The sequence below is a fragment of the Lissotriton vulgaris genome, chromosome 6 (genome assembly GCF_964263255.1).
Source record: "Lissotriton vulgaris chromosome 6, aLisVul1.2, whole genome shotgun sequence".
In the NCBI taxonomy this organism is placed as follows: Eukaryota; Metazoa; Chordata; class Amphibia; order Caudata; family Salamandridae; genus Lissotriton; species Lissotriton vulgaris.
Window position 1 is genome coordinate 1,377,046,150 of NC_141694.1, and position 13,558 is coordinate 1,377,059,707.

Here is a 13,558-nt window from a genome sequence, read left to right on the forward strand (position 1 = left end):
ACCGAGGGTTCACAAACATCCTCAAAATAATCATTGGTGCCCAAAAGGTTGTGCGTGGTGACAGAAATAGTGGTCACGCTGCTGCAAACGAACTCGGACCTATACCCTGTTTCTTCTAGCCTTTCCTGCTATTTTACCATTGTTAGAAATTGGGTCTCTAGCTGGAAGAGATTTGCACCCTGTCAACGTAGGGACCACAGTCCTAGTCAGGGTAAGCTAGATACACACTAAAGGATACCCTGTGTTCGCCCTTTGGTAGCTCGGCACACAACAGTCAGGCTTATCTAAGGAGGCAATGTGTAAAGTACACACATGCACACAGTAACAAAATGAAAACACCACAAAAAGACACCATGTGTTTTGAATAATAGAGAATATTTATAATAATAATAATAAGCAGCTTGAACGTGGATCTTCTGGCAACCGGTAACCAATGCAGGGCTTTCAAGACAGGGAAGATGTGGTCTCGTGGCTTGGTATGCAAGAGTAGTCTGGCAGCCGAGTTCTGAATCCGTTGTAGTCTTTTCATGGTCGTTAAAGGTGATCCATGGTAGAGGCTATTGGCATAATCGAGTTTGGATAGAACAAGGGAGATGGTAGCTTGAACCTTGTGTGGAAATCCTCAATGAGGGAAAATCAGTTGCAGCGTTTTTATAGTAGAAAAGCTTGATCTTGCTAGTTTATCCACTTAGGCATTCATCGACAGCTTGGAGTCCATGGTCATTCCGAGGTTTCTTACTTCCTTTGATACTTTGGGCAGTGATCCCAGTTCATCAGGCCATGCGGCAAGCGGGTTGTAATTTTTCCAGTTGTCACACGTGAGTATTTCAGTTTTTGAAGCATTCAATTTGGCTCCAAGTCATCCACTTATCCACGGCTCTGAGACAGCTGAAAATTGGCTATTTTCCAATGTGTTTGGGGCATTCCAGTTGAAGGAGTATCTGCGTGTCATCTGCATAGTTGTAGCACGTGAGGTGAAATTTATTGATGAGGACTGGTAAAGACTTCATCTAGATGTTGAAAAGCATGGGCCAGATGATAGAACCTTTAGGTATCCCTGCTTTTGTTGAGTACGGTTTGTACGAGAAAGGTGGAGTATGGATGACATAAGTTCTGTTTCGAAGGTAGGACGCGATCCAGTCTAGAGCAGTTCCCTCTATGTCGGCTTCATAAAGTCTTTGTTTCAGAGTGTCAGGGTCAACCGTGTCAAAGGCAGCTGAGAGGTCCAAGAGGAGTAGCGCAGAAACCCCGTTGTGGTCAACTGTATTCTTTAGGTCATCCCAGATGGCACGGGGGCAGATTCAGAGCCTCTTCCCGGACGGAATCCTGTTTGGAAATCTGAAAGTATGTCCTTCTCTTCAATGAATTGAGACATCTGGGCGAATGCTTCTCTTTCTATCAGTTTGCCCAGGAAAGGTCCATTTGTAATGGGTCTGTAGTTGTCAGGATTCAGGGGGTCCAAGTTTGTTTTCTTCAGTAAAGGGCGTATGTATGACTTTTTGAGTTCTTCTGGAAATGTTCCAGTAGTTAAGGAATCGTTGATGATTCTTCTTACTGGAATGGCAGCAGAGGTTGTTAAAAGAATGGTCTTGAAAGTTTGTGGTGGACAGTGGTCAGAAGGGCTGCCGGCAGGCCTGCTTGCTTTGACCATGTCCATAAGTTTATCGTGTGAGATGTGTTGGAAGGAACGGAGAGGCTTGATTAGAGCATTCTTGGATAGTTGTTTTGTACTAGGGTTAGTGCTGGTGCTTTGTTTCTGTTTTAAGTATTAGTCCAACGTGTCTGCTTTGTCCGTGTAATGTTTTGCCAGTTTGTCTGTGAAATCTTGAGTAACAGGATGAGTTCCTTCTAGGCAATTTGGTTTTCGAAATTCATTGAGTATTTTATAGAATTCTTTATTTGCACATTTAGCGTTTTGAATTCTGTCTGAATAGTACATTTTCTTAGCTTTTTTGATAGCCGACTTATATAATCTGTTAATTTTCTGTAGGTGAAGTTTGTCTTGTTTGGCATTTGTTTTGAGCCAGGTACGTTGCAGCTTTCTAATTTGATGTTTTATGTCTTTTATTTCTATGTTTCTCCAAGGCGCTTTTTTACTTTTGTTCTGTTGTGTGGTTTTGAGTGTCACAAGCTTCCTGTAGCCACTCATATAGATTCTGAACAGAATTTATGGTTTCCAGATTTATACTGGATGTTAGTTGTGTTTCCAAGTGTTCCAAATTGAGTTTGTTCCACGGCCGATAGGTGGATGGATGTAAGGTAGTTTTAGGTGTGTCGCTTAGTGTTGTTTTATGTTGGAAAGCAAGCAAGTGATGGTCTGACCATGTGACTGGAGTTATAGTTTGAAAGGTTACTAGTTCAGTATTAGCAAAAATGACATCTAGGATATGTCCAGCGGTGTGTGTCGGATTGTGGACAATCTGATGCAGGTTCAATTCGTCTAGGCCGGTGATTGTTTTTGGAAGGGTCCTATTGGGTTTATCAAATCAAATGTTAAGGTCACCCAAGGTTGGAGTGTATTGTTATCAGGTATGAAACTGTGTCTAGAAGTGCGTCTGGGAATGTTGCCTTGCTAGGTGGAGGTCTGTAAAGGAGCAGGAAGTTACAGGTGGACGACGGTGTAGGATTGTATCTTGTTAGAAGAGCCTCACAATTCTTCATGGAGATGTTGTCAACTTTAGTGATATGTATTGTTTGCCTGAATACAACAGCTAGACCACCTCTTTTTTTGGCTATACGATTTTGGGCGATTATTTGATAGCCTAGAGCGATGGCTTCATGCAGGACTGGAGCCAAAATCTCTCCCAACCATGATTCGGTTATTAATAGTATGTCTGGTTCTGCATCGGTGAGAAGGTCGTGGATGTGATGCTTGTTTTTAGAGAGGGATCAAGCATTTATTAGTGGACAGTGTAGAGAGTGGCTTTTGGTGATAGTGGAACTTTGTTTTGTAGAAGAGTGATCAGTATTGTGTGGGTGTGTAGCAGGTGTGTTTTTAGTGCTAGTATTAGCTGTATTAGCATAGCAATTGTGTAGCTGTTCTGTATTGTGTTCCTCATCCAGCATGCTAAGAAGACATTTTGATGGGTGTGTATATGTTGGAGATGGTGTTTGAGAGTGAGTTGGAGTGCTGTGTTGCTTCTGTGGTGTAACATTTGCGTGTGTTTAAGGCGGAAGTTGTATGAGTCAGGGGAGGTGGTGCAGCATGTGGGTCATGTCGTAATGTTCTAAAAAGTCCAATGGATGAGAGTCAGTTAGAAGAGGTGCTGTATCTGTGTTAGGTGTGGTGGAAGAGTGAAAGCTTGGCATTGGAGTTTGTTCCTTTGTGTGCTTTGAAAGGTGGGTATATGTATGTATTTTGTGATGGTAAGTATTATGAGGTGTTGTGCTCTGAAGATCTTGTTGTGCTGGTGTGTGTGATATGTTTTGCTTTTGAGGTGTAGTGAAAAGGGGTGCTGATGTATATGTTTCATGCACTGGATTTGGTTGTGTAGTATTTGTGAGAGAAGGTTGAGCCTTAGAGGGGGCGGTGATGTGTTTATGACTGGAGTGTATGTTGTGTGTAGGTGGGAATGAAGTAGAGGTAAGAGTGTTTATCTTAGACAGTTTTTTTTCAAGAGTTACAAAGTGTGGTGGTGTGCAGTGTGTGTTGTGTGTTAGTGTTATTATGGTAGAAGGGAGAGGAGGGTGTTTGTTGGACAACTGATGGAAGGATCATTATATGTTTATTAGTGATAAAAGGTGGTCTGTTAGGTGTAATTACTGCAGGGAGAGTGTCTGAAAGGGATGCAGTTATGTATGGTGTTGATTGGCGTTGTGTTAGTGATGAGTGTATTGGTTAGTGGTATAGGATAGAGTTGTGTACTGTTTGTGGGTGATGGTGGATATGTGTGGTAGTTGGGATAGTAGGGTGTGTAGATTTGGTTGGGTTGGCGGTGCATGTTGGTCCATTAATCTGTGTATAGTGTTGTGCGTGGTGTACATTTGGTGTGAGTGTGTTGCTCTGTTTGTGGATGTGGATGGTGTGGGTTGGGTATTGCTAAATGAGAAAAAGGGCAGCATTACTGGCGCTAGTCCCGACCAGTCTCGAACCGGCTCAAACAGGCAACTACCCTTGTCCTCTCCGCTCTTAGCCGAGACGCCCTAAGCCTGGCCTTTTTTATAGCCCTAGTAATCAGGTGACCCCTTCAGCCAATGGGAACCCTAGCCGTAACACTAACCAATCACAACACTGGCACTAAAAATCTAGAACTAATAGGAGACCAGGACCTTACAGCCAATCTTAGCCCTAGTCCAAGCACCCAATCAATTCAAAAACCCTGATCTCTACGTCCAATAAAGGCCTTAGCCCTACCACTAGTCCCAACCCAAGTCCAAGCAGCCAAATGTACAGGTAGCCCTAGTCCCTACTTCCAATAGAAAGCCTAACCCTACTCCTAGTCCCACAACTATTCCAACAACCAATCACACCAGAAGCCCTAAATAGCTACTTCCAATTAAAGGTCTAACCCTAGCCCTAGTCCCACCCTACTCCCAACAACCAATAACATAGGAAGCCCTAGTCCCTACTTCCAATAGAAATCCTAACTCTAGCCCTAGTCCCAACCCTACAATGATTGAATCACAGACTCCGAAACCAATCAGAACCCTCAAATACCCAACCAATGAGGACATTAACCCTAACTCAATAGAAACACCAGATACAACCACCAATCATTGTACACATGTGCCAACCACTAGCAGACCATATAAGATCCCAGCGACCTCAGACAAGGTTTGCTGGCCAGGGAGTTGGAAGCTCGTGGTCTTGGTTCTGTTGGGCCCAGCCCGGGCTCGGCGGGTGCAGAGTGGGATGGTCCGGAGCTTCCTGGTTGGCACCAGTTGGGTTGTTGCAGCAGAGCCTCTGCTGATGGGAGTTCCAGTCTTCAAGAAGGTCAAGGCAGGCAGGTCCTCCGGGTGCCCAAGGTTGCTGTCCGCAGGAGTCGCCGGGATTAAGCAGGAGCAGGTTCCAGGATCGACAGGCCGGTAAGGCTGGGACCAAGTCAGTTTTTGTTGTCCTGTTGTTAGCAGCTGCACGGCGGATCTTCTTCTTCTTGATCTTCTTTCTTCATTTCGTATCTGGTTCTGAGGAAGGAAGGTTCAGGGAGCCCCTAAATACTGAATTTAGGGGCGTTACAGGTAGGGCAAGGACAGGGACCAATGGGTCCCTGCCCTGGGGCGAGTACACTCCCTAGCCTGCTCCTCTCCTCTGGTCGGTGGGCAGGAGCCTAGCTGTGATTGGGCATGGCTCCCCATCTTCAAGATGGCCGGAGCTCGGGGTCGTTCTTCACCTTGTCTCCCCCACCTGAGGGGTGGGGTTGGCACAGGCTGGCACACCCCCCTTCCTGACGTAGTTTTTCCCGCCTGAGTGGGGGGCTGGACTGGAGGGGGCTAGTTGCTGGGTACAGCAAATGGTCTGGAAAAGCTCACAGAGGCGGCATGCCTTTGAAGCTTCCCCCTGCCCATGCTGGGGGAGGAGACCTAGCACCTCGCCCAGGATGTGCATTGGTGCAGCGGGGGCTCTCCTACCCATTGTTCCAGCAACATATCTGTTGTGTGACAGCCTCTGCAGCCACTCAGCCAGACGTGGATTGTAAGTTAGGTTTTCAGGGGGCATCTCTAAGATGCCCTCTGGTGCATTTTACATTAAATCTCACACTGGCATCAGTGCGGGTTTAATGTGCTGAGAAGTTTGGTACCAATCTTGTCAGTCTTCAGTGTAGCCATTATGGTACTGTGGAGTTCGTAATGACAACCTCCCAGCACCATATACTCTAAATGGCATCACTGCACTTACAGTGCCCAGTAATGGCCCTAGGTACTGTAGGGGCACAGGGCTCATGCACCTGGGCCCACACCACTGGCATTGGGTACCCAGCTAGAGGGATGACTGATGTATGCCTGGTCAGTGGGATTGTGGGCATGGAATACAGGGATGTGTGCCTTGTCGACTCTTTGTTTAGTTCTGTACCTAGGCACTCATCCTGCCAAAGGCAGTGGATGGGTACCCAGGTACAGGGCCCCTAAGAATGGCACAATAAGTGCTGCAGCCCTTAGGGGTCTTCTCTGCTCACCATGCCTGGGTACCTAGGGTATCATTTACTCTGGGCTGACAGGTAGCCAGAGATGCCAATTGGGTTTTGTTTCAATACAGTTTTTAGGGAAGGAACACAGGCCCTGGGTACCTGGTTGGCAGGAGCCCAGGGCACACTCAGTCAAAGCACATCAGCAATTCAGAAAAAAGTGGGGGCAAACCAAGGCAAGAAAGATGGCACTTTCTCACACAGGGTCTTTGAGAACTTCTCCCTGTGTGTCACAGATCACAGGGGGAAGTGTTGGGGTTGTGGCCTGCCGGCACAGGCAGTATAATAATTTCCCGGATTTGTCCACCCATTGATAGATCCTACTCTGGGATGCTAACCGTGCCTCTTCCATTAATTTGCCCTAGTATTGTTGCTGGGGCAGACGTTGTTGACTTCGCTCCATATGTGCTCCACCCTCTTTTCCCTGTCTTTCGAGTGTTAGAAGACGTGCTTCTAATTGTAATAAACTATGTTTCCGATGTTTGCGTTCCGCCACACAATAACTTATGTCTGCTCCACGAATGGTGGATTTCATGGCCCTCCATAATATTTCTGGGGAGGAGGCTATTTCTGTATTAAAGGTAAAGTAGTCTGTCAATGCGTTGTGGATGTGTGATCTATAGCCTTGGTTTTGTAGATGCCATTGAGAGTGCCTCTATCGGAATGGACGCTGGCTTGGGCCTATCAAGAGCTGTATCGCGATCGGGAAGTGATCCGACAATCCCCTGGGCATAATAGTGGCGTCTAATAGTCTCTGAAGATAGTGGTCAGGAATAAAAATATAGTATATCCTAGAAAAAGAGTCCTGTGCCGGGGAGTAGTATGTATCACCCGTTTCATGTGGATGATGTGCTCTCCAGGTATTGACCCAACCCACCAAGTCAGTGAAAGATTTTAGCTTTGATTCTTTTGATTTCTCTAGGACCCCTGAGGTTCGCCATCTGTCCCTGGACATGCACATCACGTCGTTCCAATCACCTCCCATGACCACGAGGCCCTTGGGTAGAACCCCCCAGATGTCTGCTAAACAGTCAATAAACCTTTGTATAAGTGGGGGAGGGACCTAATAGCTACCAATTACTACGTGCTCTCCTAAAATGGTCCAGTGGACTAGAATGTATCTTCTGTGTGGATCAGCCCACGAACGAGAGAGTATGAAAGGTATCCTGAGATACACCAGAATTGCTACACTCCTAGAACCTTGTGTGAAACCCACGCGGAATACATGTACATAACCAAACCTGGCGTGACAAGGTGTTTTGGTGCCCATGAGGTGTGTCTCTTGTAGCAGTAGTATGTCTGCTTTAGTCTTTTGGCCTGGTGCAATATTGTGCCACGTCTTATCTAACATGCCCATTACATTCCAGCTTACAAACTGTATCTGACTTGGTGGGGCCAAACCTGTTTGTGTCGACATCTACTTGTGGTGATTGATAATGTCGCTGGCAAGTGGAGGAATTGCTTCCTTGGATATCGAACTCTTTGCTCTGGGTTAGAACAGCAAACTTAAAAACTCCATTAAACTTCCCCCAACCCAATACCTCATAACGACTGAAGCATCTGTTGCGGATGGCCAGCAGTACAAACCCCAATGGGGGATTGGCACCGTATCCATCCAATGGATCCCCAAACACCCTGATATCATCATGTTAATATGAAAGAAAAACACTTATTGTACTAGCCCGATATGAAACACCAAAATACAGCAACTCTAATGAGGTGTTGAAGGTTCTGCTGTAATTCTTCGGGTATTTGTATTAAGTCACTTGTGGGGATTGGGAACTTCATCCGCAGGAGTTTTCCCCCGGTCCACGTCACTGGCCTTAGAATGCCATATCAATCAGGAGTGGTGTTTCTGTTTGTCCTTGGGCTGTTTCTGTGTTTGGTGGGATTCTCCAGGCGAGGAGTCGTGGCGTGGAGGTGTGTGTGGCTTGAGGTGTCGTATGTCATCTGTCAAATTGAAGACGACTTCTGGCATATCAAAGAACTCTGTGTGAGAGTTGTATAATACGCGCAGTCGAGACGGGAATTAGAGCATATATGTGATCTTCAATTCTCGAAGACGTGTCTTGGCCTCCTGAAAGGATTGGCGCTGCTGTTGGACCAACCTGGTATTGTCCAGGAATATCATAATTCGGTGAGATTCATAGGACAGTTCTGCTTTCATTCTGGCCTGTTTAAGAAAAAGATCACAATCATGATAGTGTAAAGTTTGTGCAATAATAGGCCGCGGTCTAGCCCTAGGTGTGGTCGCTGTAGAAGGGCTCTGTGTGTGCGTTCTACTATGAAGCTTGGAGAGAGGGTGTCAGGTTGGATCGACAAGGTGAGCCACTTTGCCACAAATTTTTAGGTGTCATTACCTTCGCAGTTCTCTGAAAAGCCCTTGAGGCGGGGATTATTTCTATGAGTGCGGCGGGCAATGTGGCATTGTCTGGTGGGGTTTTGGATCCACCCTCTGTGTCTGCATTGCGAGTACTGGCACCTGTGTTGCTGTCTATGGTACTTTGCCGAGCCTTAGTGCCACCTAATGCTTTCCACCTTGTCTTTAGTCATTGTAGTGTTAGAAGGCCTCTATGTTCCCTTCACACAAGATTTGTGTCACCCACTCTGTCTGTTCCTGGGCCACTCCCTCAGATCATTACGTTGGTCTCTAACAATGTCCTGTGCGGGCCGCCTCGCAGGCTAGAGGCCGCCACAAGCCGCACCGGGACCACTGCGGTTGGGAATCGACAACCCCCGCCTCTAACAGGTGCCTCACTTCTCGGACAGTAGTGTCCGTGTCAGACGCTGGTGGTTCCACAGGAGACTGGGCCCAAATCTGTGTCTGAGGCCCACCGGGGAGACTATCCGTATGTCACCAGGCGCACCGCAGGCTAGCCCACATCAAACAGTCAGAGATAGGCCGCAACGCGTCTGTCTACTCACTGCTAGTCATGACTCACTTCAGCTACAGCGGCTGCCATGGGGGCCCACGCAAATCACCTCCAGCCTCTGTCCCACCGTATCAACGCTTCCAGTTACCGGGGCTCGAGCGCTGTTATTCTTTTATAATGGGAGCAACCTAGTCCACAATGATCATCCAAGGACCGGCCGCCGTAGGTCTCTCCCCGCACATGGTGCTCCCTTTGTGAACAGACCTCCCAGTATTGCCCAGGCCACAGCCGCTGCTGGGGAGAACACACTCAGCACTTGGCCCGCGGCAGCAGCCCTCCTTGCCACGAGATCTCAAGCATCGGAACTCCTTCGTGGTGGGGCCTGTCCGGGATCCTGGACGCTCTCGTCTGCTTTAGTGCTGCTGATGTGTGAGCTCGAAACGCGGCACGGCTCCAGACTCTGCGTTGGTGTGGGGAGGCCGACCGCACTATCTGGTATTTCTGGTGCCGCTTGATGTTTACCGGGGGTTTAGAGCAATTTAGAGCAGTATTAGGTGAGGATTCGATAGGATATTATAATAGGACTGGCGGAGCTTGCTAATGCGTTTCCGCCAAGTTGGACTGCTCGGCCACGCCCAATGTTACCATGTTGTAGGGGACAAGCACATGCACTTTAGCACTGGTTAGCAGTAGTAAAGTGCTCAGAGTACAAAGGCCAACAAAAGGCTACATCAAAAAGAGAAGGAGGAAGGCAAAACGTTTGGGGTGACCCTTCAGGACAACCATTTTCCAGCAACCATATCAACATTAAAGACTGGAGTACAGGCTTACCTATTGTATCCATATAGTTGTCATGGCACCATTCAGGATTAGAAAGTGGGAAGGCTGGTTGACTCCTATCTTGCTTGAAACCATTGGGTTTGTTGGGGTGGTGGAGTGCTAGAAGTGAAATTTGTTGATAGAACATGCACATACATATATATCTCAGGAGATTGATCGAGGCCGAGATTTGAACCTGGCTTCTCAGTTCCAAACTTGGCAGCTCTTGCCGTAACACAACATCCTGGACAGAGGGAGAGTAGCAGGCAGAATCCACTTGAAAGATTAGCTTGTCATTGGCTTGAGGTTTCAACAGGACCTCGAGTTGAGCCCGAGCCAGGATTCAGGCTCTAGCTTTCAGTGGCTATATCCTCCTTTGATTACGGGCCAATCACTTAGGCGCAGATTTATTAAGGGCTTGTGTTGCCCTTGCGTCACGGAAGGGCAATACATGCTTTTAAGTGAGGTTTACTATGGCACGCAGAGCCACCTTAAGTGGCTTCGCTGACCTAGTAAATCTGGAGTAACACAAGCCAGTTCAAGTTGCTGTTTTGCGTTACTCTGCCCTGAGAAGGCATTCCATGAGTGGAGTGTGGGTGTTCCCATGCATCCATCTACGTTTTTTTGGAGAAATCCCAGATTTAATAACAATAGTAAACCTGGGAATGCATCAGTGTTATGCCTTTCCATAGTGGTAGTAACGAGGAGAAATGGATTAATTTCTCTTCCCTTTTCCTCTTTCTATTGGAGCTGCATTCTGCATCACACGTAGAAAAAGGAAAACGCCTCAGAGGATTGTTTTAGTGCAGAAAGGTGTTGACACTTGGCAGCCAATTGTGCCCAGCGCAGAGAAGGGAGTAGGAATGTGCCATATCTTAGCAGATATGGGCATATCTTCCCTCTCTATTTGACACAGCGCAGCTGATTGTATTGCTGCGTTGTGCTGTCTCAAATGTTAGTAAATCTGCCCCTGAATCTCCCTGTATCTTAAATATCTTTTAAAAAAATGTGACCTTGTGTGAAGTAACTGGTGCTCCAATACCTTTTGTGTCGAGTTTGTGCTATTTAAAAACTGCAGGAAAAGCACAGATAAAAACGAACAGTTAGCATAAAAAAGAAGACAAATAGATACCCATTTAGTGGCTGATTTGTACACAGTAAAACCATAAAAACCTGGTTAAATCATGGCTTCTCTGCGTAAACTGTGTGATCATAGGCACATATCTTATTTCGCCCAATCTCCTTTTTCTTCATTTTCGTGCATGAAAACACTTTCAAATATGTGAGTTCTGAATACTAGTTGTACAAAAATCTATTTTTTTATTTAATAGACTATAATATTTCACTAAGTAGACTATAATGTTTCACTAAAATATTCTGGGCCACATACAGAGCTTACATGACAACCGTCTTGCCTCTTAGTTCACTTATGGTTCATGTTTTAAAAATATTTAATAAGTAGTTCTTAGTGCTGTGCTATAATGTGATGTATTAATAATGACAAAGCTTCCACATGTTAAGAAATATACTTTTTGTAATTTGAGGGCACTTTAACGTATTTATGTGATGTTTTGTTGTATGATTTACATAGCAAATATTTTCAGGGCTCGTTTAAAAATATGTTTGAATAAAAATGCACTGACTGCATCACGTTTGTTTTTCTTCTATTAACAGAGACGAAACAGGCTTGCAAATCCACTCACAGGCATACTCTCAGACCTGCAGCATTCCGCAAGTAAACATACATAAAAAACAAACAAAGAAACACTCACATACAGGGGTGGCTCCTCCTCAAGAGCGGAGGAGCATCACCCCACCTGCTGTGAGGGCAGCAGGCACGCAAAAATAAGTAGAATGGCACATCAATACCATTTTACTTATAAGTTGCATTCTGAGTGCAGGAGGCGGGGCTGGATCCTGCGATTGCAGGAATACAGCTACACCTGTGGTGCGCATGTCGGGTTGGCCGGCTGGTTTGTCACGGCCAGCCCGACATGCGCACTGTAGACACAGCAATCCCATGGCTTTAAAATAGCCATGGGATTGCTGGCAAAGGCCCCCAGCCTCAAAATGAGCACTGGATTAGCCCTCTCCCGCCAGTCCAGGAGCTGCTCGTTGTCCTTCCCATTACTGCTCGAGGATGCTGATCGGGAGAGAAGTGCCGCACCCAGGGGAACAGTATTTATGGTGAGTCTGGCACTGTCCCGGCCCGCCACATTTTTATAGCTGTAGCTGCCACTGCTCACATACACACATTCAGAACAGAATTCCACACGCTCTAGTATTTGAATTTATCTCACCTGATGTGCTCCGAGTTGCAGCTTCTGCTTGGCTGGCCCTGAAATACATGAATTCTCACCCCCAGCTTTTGAGACCTGGAAGCTACCACCCCAGCTTCCGTTTTTTTAATTCAAATGCTTGAGCCTCTGCCTGATCAGAAGCCAGGGTACGTTGGAAGTCATCCCTCCTTCTCTAACCCAGCTTTCGTTAGGGCATATGAGCGTATGATAGACAAGCCCCACCAAAGCTTCATTAGCTGATATGCTGCACAACTCGAGGTTTGTGAAACATGCCAGTTATGGAATGTGAATGCGTGAGGCCGGGCTGTAAGAGCCAATGGTCTCACACATGCACAACACTAGTAAGCACGATGGTGCCCCCTCTGGTTCTAACATGATGTTGCAGCTCTTTAAATAAAAACACACAATCTGTAGTATGGTTTGTTTTCCTGTAAAAGCTGGAAGACATCTAGGAAGTATTTGGAGGAGTTAGGTGATCTGAGAGGAGGGCACCACCATGGCGCCCCCTATTGGCGAGCCGCTGCTGCTTCTAACAAGTGTTGCCTATTGACCCTGCATACAAATGAATCCAATATCACTGCAAGTCCATTGAACCAACAAGAGCCTCATTTTAGGCTTTAATTATCAGGAGAAGGGGAGGTCAAGATTTAAGTTGGCTTGTGGGTATGGACAGTCACTAACAGGAAGCACTTAAATAGTACAAAATAGAGTAGATTATCAAGTCTGCTCGGTCACTTTTGTAAACATTTTAAATATGAATTTTATGCTTTGACGGTCAATATCTTAGTAGGTTTGCAATGGCTTCTATTATTTAATAGAATTTAACATTGCTTAAGAACTATTCAGTTTCTCTAATCAGTAACCCAGCCTAAAACAAAGTAGCTGAATCTAACGATAGAATTTTACCTAATAGTTATTTCTTTGAGAAAAGGGAAGAGATTTCACTGGTACCAGTTTAATTACCATTTCCTTACCAAACCAGATTCTCTTCAAATAGCTGATGACTCTTTAAATGTAGAGATTAATGATCTCCCTATTTCAGTCTTCCCATTTGGCCATTGACAAAGGAGCCAATGTATAATGTAGGTCAGCCAAATGTCTCTGCCCTGATTAAAATTGAATCAACTTTATACCTACTTTGTGATGTCTGCATTCTCATTGTTGTAGACTGTACAGTGATTGAGCAGTTAATCAACATTCACTATTGGGTTGTTAAATTTGTAAACCTATTTTCTAGTTGAGGCATTGATATCTGTATAGTGATTAATACTTTTAAAAGCCATTTTATAACATTTTGTGTCGGGATCTGGTGGCATAGTTTGAGACAATACAGTAATAGATTGTGTCTTTTGTATTAGTCTCAAAGTGCTCGTAGCAGTGGGTTATGATCCGAGACAGTCTTGGCCATATATCTGGTGGGATACACCGTTGTCTGTAGTGATCT

The 13,558-nt window shown here is 45.8% G+C and overlaps 1 protein-coding gene across 1 annotated transcript in view; it reads left to right on the forward strand.

Moving 5' to 3' along the window:
- Positions 1–13,558, forward strand: part of FANCL (FA complementation group L) — a 306,249-nt gene that overhangs the window by 84,277 nt on the left and 208,414 nt on the right. The window lies entirely within an intron of this gene.